The following is an 18,296-nucleotide window of genomic DNA, read 5'->3' on the forward strand; positions in this document are numbered from 1 at the left end:
GTTTCTGATGTTCATGTTTGAGGGGAGGGAAGGATGGGTGTGTTTGCTAGTTGACTTTATAACTGTGTAATTCTGCTTGGTCACACTCTTGTCCCCAGAAGTTTGTAGATCTTGCTCCACTGTCTTCAGCTTTGAAATCTGCTGAGATGAATCCAGCATGCCTAATTTTCCTCCCTACAGATGGCTTACTTTTTCTATCTAAATAGCTAAAGAATGCTTTTCTCATCCTCCAACCCCAGTAACTTAATCACAATATGTCTCAATGTTTATTGTGCTCTATCAATTTTTTTTTCTGACACACGATCTGCTCTTCTAGCTAAGGATTTGGTTTGCTAATTTGGAAATTTTCCTTTATTGCAAATCAAATATCAGGTTGGATCATCTTCCCAAAGAAAAAAACAAAGTTTTTCTCTCTACCCTCCTCAGTACAGAACACTTCACCTCTGGTCATCAAAATGTGCAGATTCTCTCCCCCCAAGAATTCTCTAGTGAACATCAGCTGGGTATCCTATAATTCAATTCAATTTTCATACTGTCACTTGGAGACAGCATCAGATCTCACAAGTTAAAGACTCAGCCCCACAAATGCAAAGCCCTCTTCAGATTCCACTCCCAAACCTCACAGTGTGACCTGTGCTTCTGACCCACCAGCTATAAATCAGGGCTCCCATGACCCCTTTCTAAGGTTCAGTTAATTTCTAGAGTGATTCACAGAACTCAGGGAAACACTTTGCTTACATTTACTAGTTTATTAATGAGGGCTACAAGTGAACAGCTAAATGAAGTGATGTGTAGAGTGAGGTCTGGAATGTTCCTGAGCACAAGAGCTTTAGTTCCTGTAGAGTTGGGGTGCGCCACCCTCCTGGCATACAAATGTTTGCCAACCCAGAAGCTATCTAACTCACAGTTAAGGAATTTTCATGGAGTCTCCATCATGTAGGCATTAGGTCCACGTCCATTACTCCCCCTCTCTGGAGAGCGAGCAATGGGGCTCAAAGTTCCTAAGCAGGGCTTGACGTTTGTGGTGACTAACCCCTATCCAGGAGCCCACAGAGCTGCCACAGAACAAAAGACACTCCAAGCACCCAGACACTCTGTGAAGCTGTTCCTACCACACAGGAAATTACAAATATCTCAGGAACTCTGTATCAGTAGGCCAAAGATTAGAACACAAGATTCTCCCGACATCCCTATACTCAGGAAATTGCAAGGATTTTATGAGCAGAAGGCAGAAATATATATATATTTTTTATATCAGTCTCTGCCCTCCACATTGGTTGCTCTCTATGTATTTTAATCTCTTTGTCCCTTTCTCTACATTCATTGATAATTAGAATCATTTCCTCTATATTATATTCTATTTTCAACCATGTCTACACTGTTCCTAAGTTATTTATTAAATCTATACTGGCTCTCTTTGGGGTTTCAATTAATTTCCTTAACTCTGAAAATTTTCCAATTTATTTAATTCTGTTGTCTCATTTTGGGGTCTTAGTTTATGGAATAACAGTATCATAAAGTTCTACAATACCTTAAAGCACTTCCAGAGAATCTCTTGTTGGTTTGGAGGGGGTGTATTTTTTTTTCTTTTCTTTTTTGTGGTACTAGAGATTGAATCCAGGGTTTTGCACATGCTAGGCAAGTGCTCTACCACTGAGCTTTTCCAAAAAACTTTCATCTTGAGGATGAGGCGAGGTTTCATTAAGTTACCCAGGCTGGCCTTGAATTTGCAGTCCTGTGCATCTGGGATTATATGTGTGTCACATGCCCAACTGGAGGGGTTAGGCTTTCATTATTTTAAAAGCCATTTTCCCCCTTAAAATTTAATCTGGCTTTATCTTACCATTTATATCAGAGATCTCTTATTATACTATCAAATCATAAATACTTTTAATGATATATAGACAGAAAATACCTAGAGAATTATTACCAATACATAGAGTATTTAAAAATAAAAATTCTTTAAAAAAAATTTTTTTAGTTGTCAATTGACCTTTATTTATTTATTTATTATTTGTTTGTTTGTTTGTTTGTTTATATGCAGTGCTGAGGATCTAGGGCCTCACACATGCCAGACAAGTGCTCTACCACTGAGCCACAACTCCAGCTCTAAAAAAATAAAAATTCTTGATCAGACTACTTATTGCCCTTGAGTAGTTAACATTTCTCAAAACTTACTGTGTGACAGTTAAAAGGTATGGACAGGGCTAGAGACATAGCTCAGTGGTAGAGTATCTGTGGGTTCAATGCCCAGGACAGAGAGAGAGAGAGAGAGAGAAGTAAGAAAAAAAAAAAAAGTGCCTTAAAGGTTTTCTGATCCAAGCATCTAACATTACAAAAGACAAATTAATTTTTTTTTTAGAAAGAATTTTTTAATGTTTATTTATTTATTTTAGTTTTCGACGGACACAACATCTTTGTTTGTATGTGGTGCTGAGGATCGAACCCGGGCCGCACGCATGCCTGGCGAGCACGATACCGCTTGAGCCACATCCCCAGCCCCAAAAGACAAATTAAGATAATGAAAATCAGAAACAAAATCTGCTTCCTAACACTGGAATTATTATTCCTGATAATGGAAATACATTTTGGTCAATGGATATATTTAGATCATTAGGAAGGCGCTGTTCTTGTTGTAAACTATTAACAAGGTGTTCAGTTTCTTACACACATAACACAATTATTTTATTTGGGCCTGTGACAACAACCTAACTGCTCTGAATCTATATACTTTCTGTTAATTGACAGCTTCTCTTATGTTATTAAAGGAAATATTGTTAATCCCACTGAAACTTATAAAAATGTTTATATATGGAAATATAAAATAAAATATATATATATATATATATATATATATATATATATATATATATAGGCTTTAAAAAAAACTTGTTTACATTAAATAGAGACATAGCATTAAATATCCAAACTACTCATAAGATACAGATCTCCCACAAAGATATACTAAGCTCATCAAAGGCCTGACTTTGTTCATCCCCTTGATACGTAAGTTTTAAGCCAAATTCATAAATTCATCATAATATATTCATTTGAAAATCGCACTACTGGGCTTGGGTTGTGGCTCAGTGGTAGAGCGCTCACCTAGCATACACGAGGCACTGGGTTCGATCCTCAGCACCACATAAATGTAAAATAAAGATATTGTGTCCACCTAAAAAAACTGAAGAATAAATTTAAAAAAAAATCATGAAATCCTGAAGGAAAAAATATTTAATATAGTAGGCTATAGTGACTTGGACCATCATAATGTATGTTGCTTCCAACCCAGATAATCTAAGATTAAAAGGACTCGGAGAAAGAGCCATTTTAGAGAATAAGTTTCACTGGATAAAATCTATGGCACTCCTACTTTTCTGGTGCAGAGCCACCAGGCACTGTCCTTTGTGTCAGTAGCATGCAGACCCTGACCTCCTTAGCTCAACACCTGCAAATGGCCCCTGATTATTCAGACTGCATGGTTGTTGACATACTTATCACACTATTCCAAACTAAAATCCAGATGCCATTAATTCAAATCCCTCTTACTCCCCATGTGGTGGCCAGTTAATCAGATAAAAAGGTAGTAATAAATCATTATGAGATAAAGAAGACTAGGGGTACAGTATCCTCCTTCCTTGCCCTCCCAGGAATTATAAATGAGACAGACTTTCAAAGACGGTATTTTCATCTTCATTGCTTAACCTAAAGAAAGGAATGTTTTCAATGGTAGAAAACTTATGCCAGAAGGAAGCTGTGTCATTTCGTATTTGTCAGAGGTACCCTAGGAATATCATAGACTACTAAATGAAATATAATCAGCTGGTATATGAAGTATGCCCCCAAACTCCTATTAATGCTAGAATATTCAGAGACAAAAATGATTGGATTATGAGACCTGCAGTCTAATCAGCCCACCCTAGTTTGAATGGACTAACTGGGAGGTAATTGTAGATGGGTAGTGTGTGGCTGGAGGAGGAAAATCACTAGGGGGCATGCCCTGTAAGGGTGCATCTTCCCTGTGGTCCTGTCTCCCTTCCCTCCTCTCTCTCTCTCTCTCTCTCTCTCTCCCTCCCTCCCTCCTTCCTGACCCACCATAAACTGAGTAGTTTTCCTTTACTGGGCCTTTCTCCCATGATATGCTGCCTCACCTTGGGCCTAGAGCATTAAAGTCAGCCATCCATGGTCTGGAGACATCTGAAACAGGGATTCTCCAAATAAACTTCCTTCTCTAAGTTGTTCTTATTGAGTATTTTGGTCATAGCAACAAAAAGCTTACTAAAACACTGAGTGAGACTTTAAAGGCTTCTCAAAGAAGGCCAAGCATAGGGCTACTTGATCCTGGTTTGTAAGTAAACATCATAAGCTATAGTGAGTCTAGTTTGCAACAGATAGCTACCCGAGTCTTTCCCTCGCCACCTGCTATCGCTCTGATGCTCCCAAATGAACCAGAGCAGAGAACCACCCTGAGACTTCCTTTACCTGCTGAGTTGGGACTGCTGGCCTTTCCAATCCTCCTTTTCTCCAGTTCACATTGACCCAGGCTGGGGCATGGCACTCTCTACTTCCTGACATTTCATTTGCCCACAGGCTGCTGTGCTCTTTCCTTCCCAGGCAGGGCCAAAAGTGGCAAAACAGAGCACCAGCCAGGAGGCTGAAGAATGTTGATGCCTTACAATAGAGTTACCCCTGTGCACAAAGCCAACCTACAGCTGGCCCTCCACAACTAAGGGTTTCACAACTGTGGAGTCAACCATCCACTGGCAATAAATATTCAAAGAACAGGGGTGTTGCTCAGTGGTAGTGTGCTGCCTAGCATGTGTGAGGCACTGGGTTTGTTGATTCCCAGCACTATTAAAAAAAAAAAAAAGCTTTCTCCTTTGAACACGTACAGACTTCTTTTCTTGACATCATTCCCGAAACAATACAGCATAACAACTATTTACATAGCATTTACATTATATGAAGTATTATAAATAATCACTAGATGATTTAACATATAAGGGAAGATATACATAGTTCTACACATGGTTTAAAATTCTGCCATTATATATAAGAGTTTTGAGCTCCCTTGGATTTGGGTATCTGAAGAGCTGTTGAAACTAATCCCCATGGAGATAAAGGGATGACTGTACTATCTAAGGCTCAACAGAGCAGTGCTAGTTAGAAAATATTGAAACCCATTACAATGTGTTCTTAGCTGAAAATTTGGCTACTCAAAGCATCTAGGTCTCTCAGTAATGCTGATTCTACCGTAAAATTTCAGAACAAAGGACAATCCAGAAATTCCCATACTGCTAATTTGTACCTGATTTTCTTACAAAGCATGTGACCCTCAAATGAATTCAAATACAAAACCTTTAAAGTCAAATAACAGACTTGCAAGTTATGTGAGCTTTTGTTGCCAAGACCCATAAGATATATAAAAGTCAATTATACTTACCTTTTAGACTTGTTTTTTGACAACATATTTTTCAGCATTTTACTGACAATTCATAATTTTGCTTTTTTTTTTCCTTCACAGTTGGACATGCAATGAATTAGCTTAGTCCAGTGAGCATTCATCTGAGACCAAAGTCAACTTTTGACATGCTGCTTCTATACTTTTCATGTTCCCAAGTATATAGAATCTGAGTTTTAGCTGGGGATATTCCCCAGCCCCCCTCATAGCTGAGGGTGAACATGTAACTAGGTTTTGGCTAACAGAATTTAAACAGAAGTGATATGTACAACTTTGGTTTGTGTCCCATGAAAGAAATAATGTCCTTTTATTCTTTCTATGCTTTCCCACCTTGCAGCCCAGAACTTGGTCTTGGTGGCAAGCCATTTGGGACCAAACAGATGAGGCTAATATTTTAGGGGCACTTAAACTTCTGCTTATAAGAAGCCAATCTATCAGTATTATATGAGAAATAAATCAGATGATTAATGAGAAAAAAAATGGCCTTCTTTAAATTCCTGTTGGTCTTTGTCATAGCAGCTGAATTTTAATCCTAATTGAAACATCCTCCACTTTCTATTTCAGTTGTATTACACTTAAGAATTGATGTGAACATTGTAATGTCATGTGTAGCTAATAAAAAAAATTAAAAAAAAAGAATTGATGTGTTTTTATTACTATTTGCTATTTCATTTTTGCTAATCCTTACAGAGTATTTAAGGCAAGTAGCAATAAATCATTCAAAGAATCATACAAATTTCTGTACAAAGTCAAAAATTAATGGCATCAGCATTGTCACTTTATCAGCTCATTATAAAAGTTAAAATCCAGTAAATAATTCCATACTTAAGGTCGTACAAAACACTGCCTATTCACAAAGGACAATAACACAGTTTGTTAGAGAAGTGAACATCCAATGTGGTTCTTGATCTTGTGGAGCAGCTAAGACAAAAGCTACTAAAAAAACATTCTAGTTATCCACAATAAACAAGTAATTTGGTGCTAAACCCTATTACTAAATGTGATTGAATTACTCTAAATCTAAATTTAACCACCTTTTGAGTTTCAGTTTTAAAGTTGGCTAAAAATAATTTATCCAGAAGAGAGCATGGGTACGCTCAAAAAGTTTCTGATGTAAACTGAGACTGTTGTGACTGAGTTCTTTCAGAACTATTGCTACTAGATGCAAATTTCCGTTAATAAATAACTCAGCTAGTGAACTAAGAAAGAAAGTTTTGAGTCATTCCTCTTAGAATTATAAAGACAAAGAAATGGTTAGGAAGACAGAAACAACTATGAAAAAAAATTCTTCTGGTGCCTAGAAGGATAAAGTTTAGCATGACCATAATTTCTATTTCTAGTGTGGCTACCACAAATAAAAGCAGTAGTATTATTAGAAGGTAAAATGTGTATTTCTAGTTCTTATAATTCTCTTTGGCCTACTAAAGTAGGGTGAGAATGTTAAGAAAATAGAAGTCCTGAATGTTGCTAGAAGAAAGAAATCACATGTCTTCAGAGAACTATCAGGAAACATCTGGGAGAAGCTATAAAGACTTTCAGTTTCACAAATTATGTTAGTCCTCACAGACATCTCATTTCAAAATGAAGATTAGTAGTAATGAACCATTTTTCTCACTTCTCCAGGTTCACTAATGGGACAGTGATCATCATGTCACTTGATCACAGAACATCACTCATCCCTAATTCTTCCCTCCATGTTAACCCAGTGTCTTATGGTCATTTGTTGTCCCCCTTCCTCTTCATTTCCCCCAGCACTGAATTTTTGCATTTGGCACCTCATATCTTTCTTAGACCATTGAAATAGGTACCTTCCCCACTCACTTTCCAATCACCACAATCATTAATTCATTCATTGAACAAATATGTGTACTCATAGGCCCTGCAGTGATTGCTAGGAGTAAAACAGTGTGCAAGGTAGACACCTCCCCTAGCCCCACTCCTGTGGAGTTTCTGTTCTAGCAAGGCTTGCTGGCAAACCAGTTTTATGATATTCTTGTTCTCAAAGACCGCAGAATAATCCCCGATCATATCCTGTATTAGGAACCAAATTGTGCATCCCACAACCAAATTCATATGTTGAAGCTCTTACCCACAATGTCACTGTATTTAGAGATAGGGACTTTAAGAAGGTAATTAAGGTTAAACAAGGTCATGAGGGAAGGGCCCTAATTTGACAGCACTGATGTCTTTATTAGAAGAGGAAGAGACACCAGAGACCTCTCTCTCCAAGGACATACAAAGCAAAGGCCAAGGAAGGATATAGCAAGAAGGCATTCATCTAAAAACCAAAGAGAGAGACCTCAGGAGAAATATCTTGACAACACTTTTATCTTGCACTTTCAATGTCCAGAAGTGTGTGAAAAAAAAAATGTCTATTGTTTAAGCCACCCAGTCTATGGTATCCTATTATGATATCATAAGAGAACTGAGTAATACATTCTGTTACTCTTGTTCCCACTGGACTGAGGCACAGTTATCTAATTCCATCCCTAAGCTCCAGTTAAGTAAATGCCCCGAAGACACACCACTTCTTTTCTATTCCAAACCTCTACTCAAGTTGCTCACTACCATACACTAAACTCCACTGTTTCAACAAAGAAATCTCATTATTTTTTAGAGCATAACTACAGACAGGATTTGTTCCAGCCTATGATGGAAGTCTGAGTATTTGGAAAAGGAGATTATAACTAAAACCATCTGTAGAGTTTATTTGATACTCACAAAAGAGTAGAAAGTCAGACAAAACCGGATATGATTATGAAATTTTATTTTAAAGGGATTCCATATTACAGTTTTTTCTTTGTTTTTTCCTAAAAAGAAATGTCCTAGAATCTTAGTCTGAAAAAGATATGTTATCTATCTATTCTGATTTGTTATACATGATGGCAGAATGCAATTTATTTCCTATTACACATATAGAGCACAATTTTTTTAATGTAAAGTTATATATATATATTTTTAAAGAGAGAGAGAGAATTTTTTAATATTTATTTTTTAGTTTTCAGCGGACACAACATCTTTGTATGTGGTGCTGAGGATCGAACCCGGGCCGCACGCATGCCAGGCAAGCGTGCTACCACTTGAGCCACATCCCCAGCCCTAGAGCACAATTTTTCAAGTCACTGGTTGTACACAAAGTATTTTTACACCACTCATGTCTTGTACTTAGGGTAATGATGTCTAACTCATTCCACCATCATTTCTAATCCCCTGCCCCCTCCTTTCCCCTCCCTCCCTATCTAAAGTTTGCCCTATCTAAAGTTCCTCCATTCCTCTCATGCTTCCCCCCCCACACCAATCTCCATTTATGCGTCTACATCCTCTTATCAAAGAAAACATTTGGCCTTTGATTTTTTGGGATTGACTTGCTTCACTTAGCATTATATTCTCCAAAGTCATCCATTTACCTGCAAATGCCATGATTTTATTCTCTTTTAATGCTGAGTAATGTTCCATTGTGTATATATACCAAAGTTTCCCTATTCATTCATCTACTGAAGGGCATCTAGTTTGGTTCCATAATTTAGCTATTGTGAAATGTTCTGCTACAAACATTGATATGGCTGTGTCCCTGTAGTATGCTGTTTTTAAGTCCTTTGGGTAGAAACCGAGGAATGGGATAGCTGGGTCAAATGATGATACCATTCTCAGTTTTCCAAGGAATCTCCATACTGCTTTCCAGATTGGCTGCACCAATTTGTAGTCCCACCACCAAAGTATGAGTGTCCCTTTTCCCCCACATTCTCGCCAACACTTATTGTTGTTTGTATTTTTAATAGATGCCATTCTAACTGGAGTGAGATGAAATCGTACAGTAGTTTTGATTTGCATTTTTCTAATTGCTAGAGCTATTCAACATATTTTCATGTGTTTGTTGATTGATTGTATATCCTCTTCTAAGAAGTGTCTGTTCAGTTCCTTGGCCCATTTATTGATTGGGTTATTTGGGGTTTTTTTTTTTTTTTTTTGGTTTTAAAGTTTTTGAGTGCTTTATATATCCTAGAGATTAGTGCTCTATCTGATGTGCTTGTGGTAAATATTTGCTCCTATTCCATAAGGTCTCTATTCGCCTCACTGATTGTTTCTTTTGCTGAGAAGAAACATTTTAGTTTGAATCCATCCCATTTATTGATTCTTGCTTTTTTTTTTTTTAATTTATTTTTAAGGAGATGTAAAGCTTTTGACCCAGTTGTAGATGGTGAAGTAGATTTTTTTTTTAATTTTTTTTTTTTTTTTGTATTTGTAAGTGGACAGCATGCCTTTATTTTATTTGTTTATTTTTATGTGGTGCTGAGGATTGAACCCAGTGCCTCAGAGATGTGCAAGGCAAGCACTTTGCCACTGAGCTACAGCCCCAGCCCTGATTCTTGCTTTTAATTCTTGCACTACAGGAGTTTTATTACAAAAGTTGGGGCCTAATCCCACTTGATGGAGATTTGGGCCTACTTTTTCTTCCAATAGGTGCAAGGTCTCTGGTTTAATTTCTAGGTCCTTGATCCACTTTGAGTTGAGTTTTGTGCATAGTGAGAGATAGAGGTTTAATTTCATTTTGCATATGGATTTCCAGTTTTCCCAGCACCATTATTGAAGAGGCTATCTTTTCTCCAATGTACATTTTTGGCACCTTTGTCTAATATAAGAAAACTGAAGTTATGTGGGTTAGACTCTGTGTCCTCTATTCTGTACCATTGATCTACAGGTCTATTTTGGTGCCAATATCATGCTGTTTTAGTTACAACTGCTCTGTAGTATAGTTTTAGGTCTGGAATAGTAATGCCACAAGCTTCATTCTTCTTGCTAAGGATTGCTTTGGCTATTCTGGATCTCTTATTTTTCTAGATGAATTTCGGGATTGCTTTTACTATTTCTATAAGGAATGCCATTGGGATTTTGATTGGGATTGCACTGAATCTGTATAGTGCTTTTGGTAGTATGGTCATTTTGACAATATTAATTCTGCCTATCCAAGAACAAAGTAGATTTTTCCATCTTCTAAGGTCTTCTTTAATTTCTTTCTTTAGTGTGTTGTAGTTTTCATTCTAGAGGTCTTTCACTTCTTTCATTAAATTTATTCCCAAGTATTTTATTTTATTTACTTTTTTAAGGCTATTGTAAATGGGGTATTTTTCCAAGTTTTACTTTCAATGGATTCAATGATACTTTTTTATCTGTTTCTTTCCTTTTTTGGTAATGGCAATAAGTTTATATTGAAGCAATCAAAACTCTCACATATGCTAGGCATGGTGGCACATGCCTATAATCCTACCAGTTTGGGAGGCTGAGGCAGGACGATTACAAATTCAAAGCCAGCCTCAGCAACTTAGTGAGATCCTGTCACAAAATAAAAAATCAAAAGGGATTTTAAAAAGCTCAGCAGTTAGTGCCCCCTGGGTTCAATCCCCCGGTACCGAAAAAACAAAAAACTCCATTATAGACTCACAAAATGCTTGCATAGGTGCTGAGGTTGTGGCTCAGTGGCAGAATGCTAACTTAGCATGTGTGAGGCACTGGGTTCAATCCTCAGCACCACATAAAAATAAATAATAAAATAAAGTTATTGTGTCCATCTACAACTAAAAAAAATTGTTAAGTGGAATTAAGGGTCATAGCAGAGACAAAATTAATTTATCCAAATTAATAATCATGGGCTGGGGACGTGGCTCAAGCGGTAGCGTGCGGCCCCGGTCCGATCCTCAGCACCACATACAAAGATGTTGCGTCCGCCAAAAACTAAAAAAATAAATAAATAAATATTTTAAAAAATTCTCTCTAAAAAAATTAATAATCATATTTGGCATTCACTCATGCCATACACTAAACAGAAAGAGAGAGAGAGAAAGAAAGGAATAAGCTCACTGGGTCATCAAATGTAGGATTTACCAGCTGTAGAAAGGCCACAGTGGTGTTATAAACTTACTAATTTTGCCAAACCTTAGTTTTTAGATTATACTCTTAGTTCTTTTGCCAGTTTCTGAATGCCTAAGGTTCCTAATTTACATAAACGCTTGGGTCTTTCCAGACAGGGACAGCAGTTTCTTTCCTTTCTGCTCAGCCCCTGGAATAGCTACTCATTTTTAAGACTGGTTGGTTTCCAGTGAGGTTTGAAGGGTTATTTTTTTCTCTTACTTCCAGGGGAGGCTACTTAGCACCTCCAAAAGAAGTTTTGCTTTTTAGTAATAAAGATTATAAAGATTTCACAGCTTTGGGAAACATCTTAAAATATAACTGGAACCCTCATAAAAAGATGAATGGGGATATATATATATATATATATATATATATATATATATATATATATATATATATATATATATATATATATATATATATATATATATATATATATATACACACACACACACACACACACACACACAATGGAGTTCTGCTCAGCCATAAAAAAAGAAAGAAATTATGGCATTTGCAGGTAAATGGGTGGAAATGGAGAAAGTCATACTAAGTGAAACAAGCCAAAATTAGAAACTTAAAGGTCAAATGTTTTCTCTGGTATGTGGAAGCTAGAGTAAAATAAAGGAAAGGGGGAAGGAAGGTTAAGATAACTTAAAGATAAAGGGAAGATCAGTGATGTAGAAGAAGGAGATAGAGAGGCAGAGTGGAGGGATGGGTAAGGAGAGGCAGTGCAGAATGAATTCCTTAAATATCATGTATGTGTATAGATAAATACACCACAAGGAGGTTCACCTTTAAGCATAAGTAAAAAGAAACAATCAAATATAAATAGATGAGCAAAAGGAAGTCTAGTAGATTAAAGGAAGGAGAATGAGAGGGAGGATGAAAGGAAAGACGGGGAGGGAATAGGGGATCAGGAACTGAAATCGATTTCCATGCATGTATAGTTTGTCAGGATAAACCCAACTACTATGTATAACTATAGAGCTTTAATAAAAAAAAATTTAACTGGAACCTTAGAAGTCACTGGGTATATTAATAAATGACACGGGTTGACATATCTTAAAACTTAGCAGTGGCATTATTCTGCTGGTAAATCAGCAAAAGTGGGCCTTGATGAAACACACCCAAATAATACTACTCTTAGGAAGCTTTTCCTAAGGAGATATTTTAAATTTAAATTATACTAGTATATATTACTCAAAAAGTGATATAGCCCAATAATGAGTTACCTGAGGATTTTTAAAGATGAATGAAAACTTACATTATTCTGATTAAAAGTATAATTATAGTCACTTAAAATAGTTGAACAATGTAGCTACTCAAAAGACTGAGTCAAAAGGATTGTTTGAGCCCACAAGTTCTAAACTAACCTGGGAAACATGGCAAGACCCTGTCTTAGAAAAAAGAAGAAAGAAAAATTAAACTTTTGATCAATTTAAAAGACAATATAGAAAAAAGTAAAAAACTACTCAAAAATCCTAGCTCCTAGATATGACTATTGTAAAGTATTATAAAGATTTTGAGAAATCTCTTTCCAGCTATCTATCCATGTAAACACATTCTAAAATGTTAATTAACTGCCAATTAATCATGTTATGTTATAACTTGATTTTATTTACTTAGCATTTTGGCCTTCTGTATCACTGAATAATTGATATGCATGGATATATATCATATTCTTTAATGGCTGCATAATATTCTTATCCTTGTATATGTTACAATATATTCAATCATCCCTTTTCTTTCAGTTTTTCCCCCTTATATTATAAACCATAATATAATGATTATGTGATTTCTCTTTTGTATATTTGTCCAATTATTTTTTGGATAACTTCCTAGCAAGGGACTTTACTGGATCAAAAAATATTTAACCACATTTTGAGGTTTGATTTTTTAAAATCTGTTGCAAAATTGCTTTAGAAAGTTGTTTACCTACTTACTTTTACTAAAACTGTCTAAAAGTGCCTGTTCCCCCATAAGCTTGAAAACACAAAGTGTCATTCATCTTCTCATCATGGGTTTTATTGCTGTGTAATAAATTACCACAAACCAAATAAGTTAAAGCAAACTTTTTTACAATTTCTGTTTGACTATGTCCTCTATTTCAAGGTCTGTGTCTGTTCTGTGCCACAATATGTCTCTCCTCAACTTCTTGCTATAACATGGAGTATGGATGGGTGGGTTGTCTCAAGAATTTGATGAAATCCACAGACATAAAAGGCTGAAAATAAAGTAACAGGATTTATTAGAATAACAGAAAGAAAAAAAGCAGAGCTCCCAAAGGGGAGGGGTCCCAAGAGAGGGTGTCTCTTGTCTAGGGGTTTCTATGGGCTTAATCTGTCCCTATAGTTGATTAGTGGGATGACAGGATTCAGAAAGGGGTCAGTCAACTCTCTATATTTTGTCTTCTTCAGCAAATCTGGAGAAAAGTGATTTCTAAGCCTTTGTTAGCAAAGGGTTGAGGATAGGGTCTGTTGGCATAGGAGGAAGTACCTTTTATGGTTTGTCATGTCTAGGGGTTATTAAGGAACTATCTTTGTGGCTAGGACCAGATAGGGTCAAAAGCTTGATTTCTTAATCCTCTCTTCCACCTTTCCCTTCTCCAAGACTCTTTTCCTGTGGGTGGTCTATTTGTCTCATTGCCTCAGCCACCCAAGTAACTGGGACTACAGACATGTGCCACTCTGTCCATCTTGGACTTGATTTAGATGACGAAACTCTGGAGTTTGAACAGATGTTATAATAGGTAGGATGAGACTCTTGGAGACTTCAGGAGAGGGTGAATGTGTTTTGCATGTGAAGTGATGTGAATCATTGAAGACCAATGATGTGAATCATTGAACTGTGGTAGATTTTTCCAAATTAGCCCCCAATGTTGACTGCCTTCTGGTATTCACAGCCTTGTGCAATTCCACTTCCTTAAGTAACTTGCTTTTTGTTGTTATTTATTTATTTATTTATTTATTTTTTAAATTTTAATATTTATTTTTCAGTTTTCAGCAGACACAACATCTTTGTTTTTTTTTTAAAATGTGGTGCTGAGGATCGAACCCGGGCCACACGCATGCCAGGCGATCGCGCTACCGCTTGAGCCACATCCCCAGCCCTTATTTTATTTTTTATGTAGTGCTGGGGATCTAACACAGTACTTCACACATGCTAGGCAAGCTCTCTGCCACTGAGCCACAACCCCAGGCCCTTTACATATTTTTGAATTCCCCAACACTTAACACATTTTCTGGTATCTTGCAATGTTCAGTTCAAATTGAATACACTGAATAACAGTGGAGCAGAGAATGCTGATTTCCTCACAATGTCCATTCTCCCTCCTTTCTTTTTTTTCCCCGGGGGAGGGGGAGAGGGGGGGAGGGGAGGTAGATACCAGGGGTTGAATTCAGGGGCACTCAACCACTGAGCCACATCCCCAGCCCTATTTTGTATTTTTTTAAGAGACAGGTTCTCACTGAGTTGCTTAATGCCTTGCTTTTGCAGAGACTGGCTTTAAACTCGTGATCCTTCTGCCTCAGCCTCCCAAGCTGCTGGGATTACATGCGTGCCCCACTGTGCCCAGCTTAGATTTCTTTTATGTGAGAAAATTTAATACCTACCCTGTTTAATCCACTTTAGTTTGGGTTTCTGTGTACAGCTGAAAAACAAATCCTAACTAAATCAAACATGGTTTTCCCTTACTGTATAGAGAAAAAAAAAAAAGAAATATGGAGACAGCATTAGGAGGATTGCAGGAAAAAATATGTTACTTTAAAGGCAATCCAAAATGCCATTAGGCACTTAGGATTCCAGGGATAGTGTAATCTGTAAAGTATTTCAAAGAACAAAACAGTCTTTTCTGTTGCCACATGTGTTTCAGTAGTGTGAATTAACTCATACAAAATTAATAAATGGGAGAATGATAGCAGTGAAATAATGTCAAAATTGCTTTAGTCTTATGCAAGTGATTTTCCCAGTATGTGATTTAAAAATTTGGAATGCCTCACGAATTTGAGAGTCATCTGGATAGGGGCCATGCTAATCTTCTCTGTATCGTTCCAATTTCATTGTATGTGCTGCAGAAGTGAGCGAGTAACTGGCTTTTAACCAATAGAATACCTCAACATTGAGGGAATATTACTTGTGTGATCAGATTACAAAAGATTCTGTGTGGCTAGCAGACATTCATCCTTGATGGTTTTGATGAGGCAAACTGCCGTGGTGCAGAGGCCGGCTGGGCAATATAGGCAAAAGGTTAGGGAGTCCCTGTCTCAAAATCAAACAAGTGTGGGCACGGTGGTACACGTCTGTAATCCCAGTGGCTTGGAGTTCAAAGCCAGCCTCAGCAATGGTAAGGCACTAAGCAACTCAGTGAGAACCTGTCTCTAAATAAAATGCAAAATAGGGCTGGGGATGTGGCTCAGTACTTGAGTGCCTCTGAGTTCAATCCCTGGTACTCCGCACCCACCCAAAAAATCAAGCAAGCAAGCAAACTGAAATATGGCTGAGGCACTTTACATGCAGTTTAACTACACCTCCTGTAGCACAATTCTTCACAAATTTATGGACCTGCAAACCAGAGACAGTTTTCTTCCTCCTAGATACCCATCATACAATGTTGATACAGGAAAAGGAAAGCAACTATATGTAAGGCCCTTGCTTAGCATCTGGACAGCCATCTTAAGTGACCGCCGCCATTTTAAGAAGAATTTTGCTTTCCTGCCCAAGGACATTTCTGAGAAATACTAACTCCCTCATACTAATTCCATCCTTAACTGCCCATATTAGGACCCCACCGGTTCTAATCCCTGTGCCTGCCCCATAAAAGTCCCAAACCCCAAGCCTGTTTTTTATCAGCTCTGACAAACTCTCTCATGTGTATCTTTGCCTACTCTCTGTCTTTCATTTCTCCCTGAGGGGTCTTGCTTTCTTGAAGGCAACTGGCAGGAGGCCACCAGTTTCTTGCCACATGGGCCTTTCCTCATGGAAGCTTATTTCACCAAAGCCAACAAGGGAAGGAGAAAATAGTCTACCAGCTAGATGGAGGCTACAGTCATATGGAGCATAACCACGGAAGTGATTCCATCCCTTTTTGCCATATTCTATTGATTAGAAGGAAGTCACAGGTCCCTCATTCTCAAGGGGAAGGGATTACACAAAGGTTCAGATATTAGGCTTCAAGGATCACTGGGCAGCATGGTAGTCTTTCTTCCACAAAATACTGATGCCTTCAATTAGTGATATGTCTTTGTTCCATGTGTAAGTAGTTATTAGTCTTTTTAGCCATGTTTTGAGCACCTATTATGAACTAGGTATTATGATAGGTATAGGGTGTAGTACAAGAATGAGCAAAAATAGACACAGTTCCTGTACTCATGGAAATTATGATCAGGAAACAGAAAATAATTACATGAATAAAGGTAAACTTGCAATTCTGACAAATATGATGAAAGGCGCTATGAAAATATATAACATGAGGAAGTGACCTGATCTAGGGTTTAGGCACAGCTTTTGAGAGAAAATGACATTTCCCCTGAAATAAGTAAAATGAGCAGTAATTAACTAGGAAGAGCAAGAAAATAAACTGGATGCACAGGGAAGAACAAGTGCCAGGAGCTAGGACTATGGAGAGCATCAAAAGATTGAGGCATGAAAAGCTCTGGAGCAAGGAAACCAACAGGTACCTCCAACTCTGATCTCTCCTCTGGGATCTGCACCCTTGTATCTGTCTGCCTATTTGGAATCTGCATCTGGATATTTCATATTTCTCAAAATCAATGTATGCAAAACCAATCTTGGCTCATAAAACTTAGCTCTTTCCCTATATTCCCCATTTCAGTGTATGGTACCACCTTCTGTCCAATTGGAAGTGAGAACCCGGAGTCATTCTTTTTTTTTTTTTTTTTAATAATTTTAATATTTATTTTTTAGTTATCAGCGGACACAACATCTTTGTATGTGGTGCTGAGGATCGAACCTGGGCCACACGCATGCCAGGCAAGCGCGCTACCACTTGAGCCACATCCCAGCCCCCGGAGTCATTCTTAACAGTGTTCTCTTCTTCAGTCCCTCACCAAATCTTATGAACTTTACCATTACTTACACACCAATGTTCACCATAATGCAGATGTGCCATGTTTTTTATTAAATTTAATTTTTTAAAATTTCATGTCTAGGGCTGGGGATATAGCTCAGTTGGTAGAGTGCTTGCCTTGCATGCCCAAGGCCCTGGGTTCAATCCCCAGCACCTCCAAAAAAAAAAATTTCATGTCTAGCAATACACTTTCACAAATTAGACAGCTAAACAGTTCTTTAAAAAAATGGAAGTCCTATATCATTTTTCCAGCCCAAACTTGTCCATAGACAATTTCTGTTCATTATTCTTGCTGCTGTTTCTTATATCTACCTCCTATGGCTAAATAACATGCTTATATAACTATGTATAATTTTCAGCTTTAGTTATTGTGCTTTCACTCCCATGAAAGATGGGAACTCAGGTTTCTTACACACAGGCACATCATCTACCCTCATTCCCTGAAAAAAAAAAATGACATCACAGTATTTCCATATGTATGATATTCTCTATGTATATATTATTCACAGCTGAGCCATGTAATATACTTTGGTTACTTTCCTTCTCTTGTACAAGTTTCTTTTTCTCTAGCATTCAATAACTGCATTTTTTTACCTACTGTTTTTCTATATATTTATCACTAATTCATTTCAAGCGCTCCAAAAGAAGTATAAACCTCTCTCAGGCTAGGGTTGTAGCTCAGTTGCAGAGCACTTGCCTACCATGTGTGAGGCACTGGGTTTGATTCTCAGCACCAGTATCAATAAGTAAAATAAAGGTCCATTGACAACTAAAACAAACAAACATAAAGAAGAATAAACCCCTCTCAATGTGTGTGAGTCAATTGGTTTCTTGGTTTTCTAG

At 37.3% G+C, this 18,296-nt stretch overlaps 1 non-coding gene across 1 annotated transcript; it reads right to left on the reverse strand.

Annotated features, from left to right (window-relative positions):
- Positions 1–15,346: 15,346 nt before the first annotated feature.
- Positions 15,347–15,451, reverse strand: LOC124107070 (U6 spliceosomal RNA). Its single transcript, XR_006856277.1, has one exon. It is a non-coding gene; the product is annotated as a U6 spliceosomal RNA (small nuclear RNA).
- Between the last annotated feature and the right edge of the window lie 2,845 nt (positions 15,452–18,296).

This window comes from Marmota monax, unplaced genomic scaffold, assembly GCF_021218885.2.
Source record: "Marmota monax isolate L192 unplaced genomic scaffold, Marmota_monax_Labrador192_F-V1.1 WCK01_AAM20220418_F8-fsc00003, whole genome shotgun sequence".
NCBI classification, from domain to species: Eukaryota; Metazoa; Chordata; class Mammalia; order Rodentia; family Sciuridae; genus Marmota; species Marmota monax.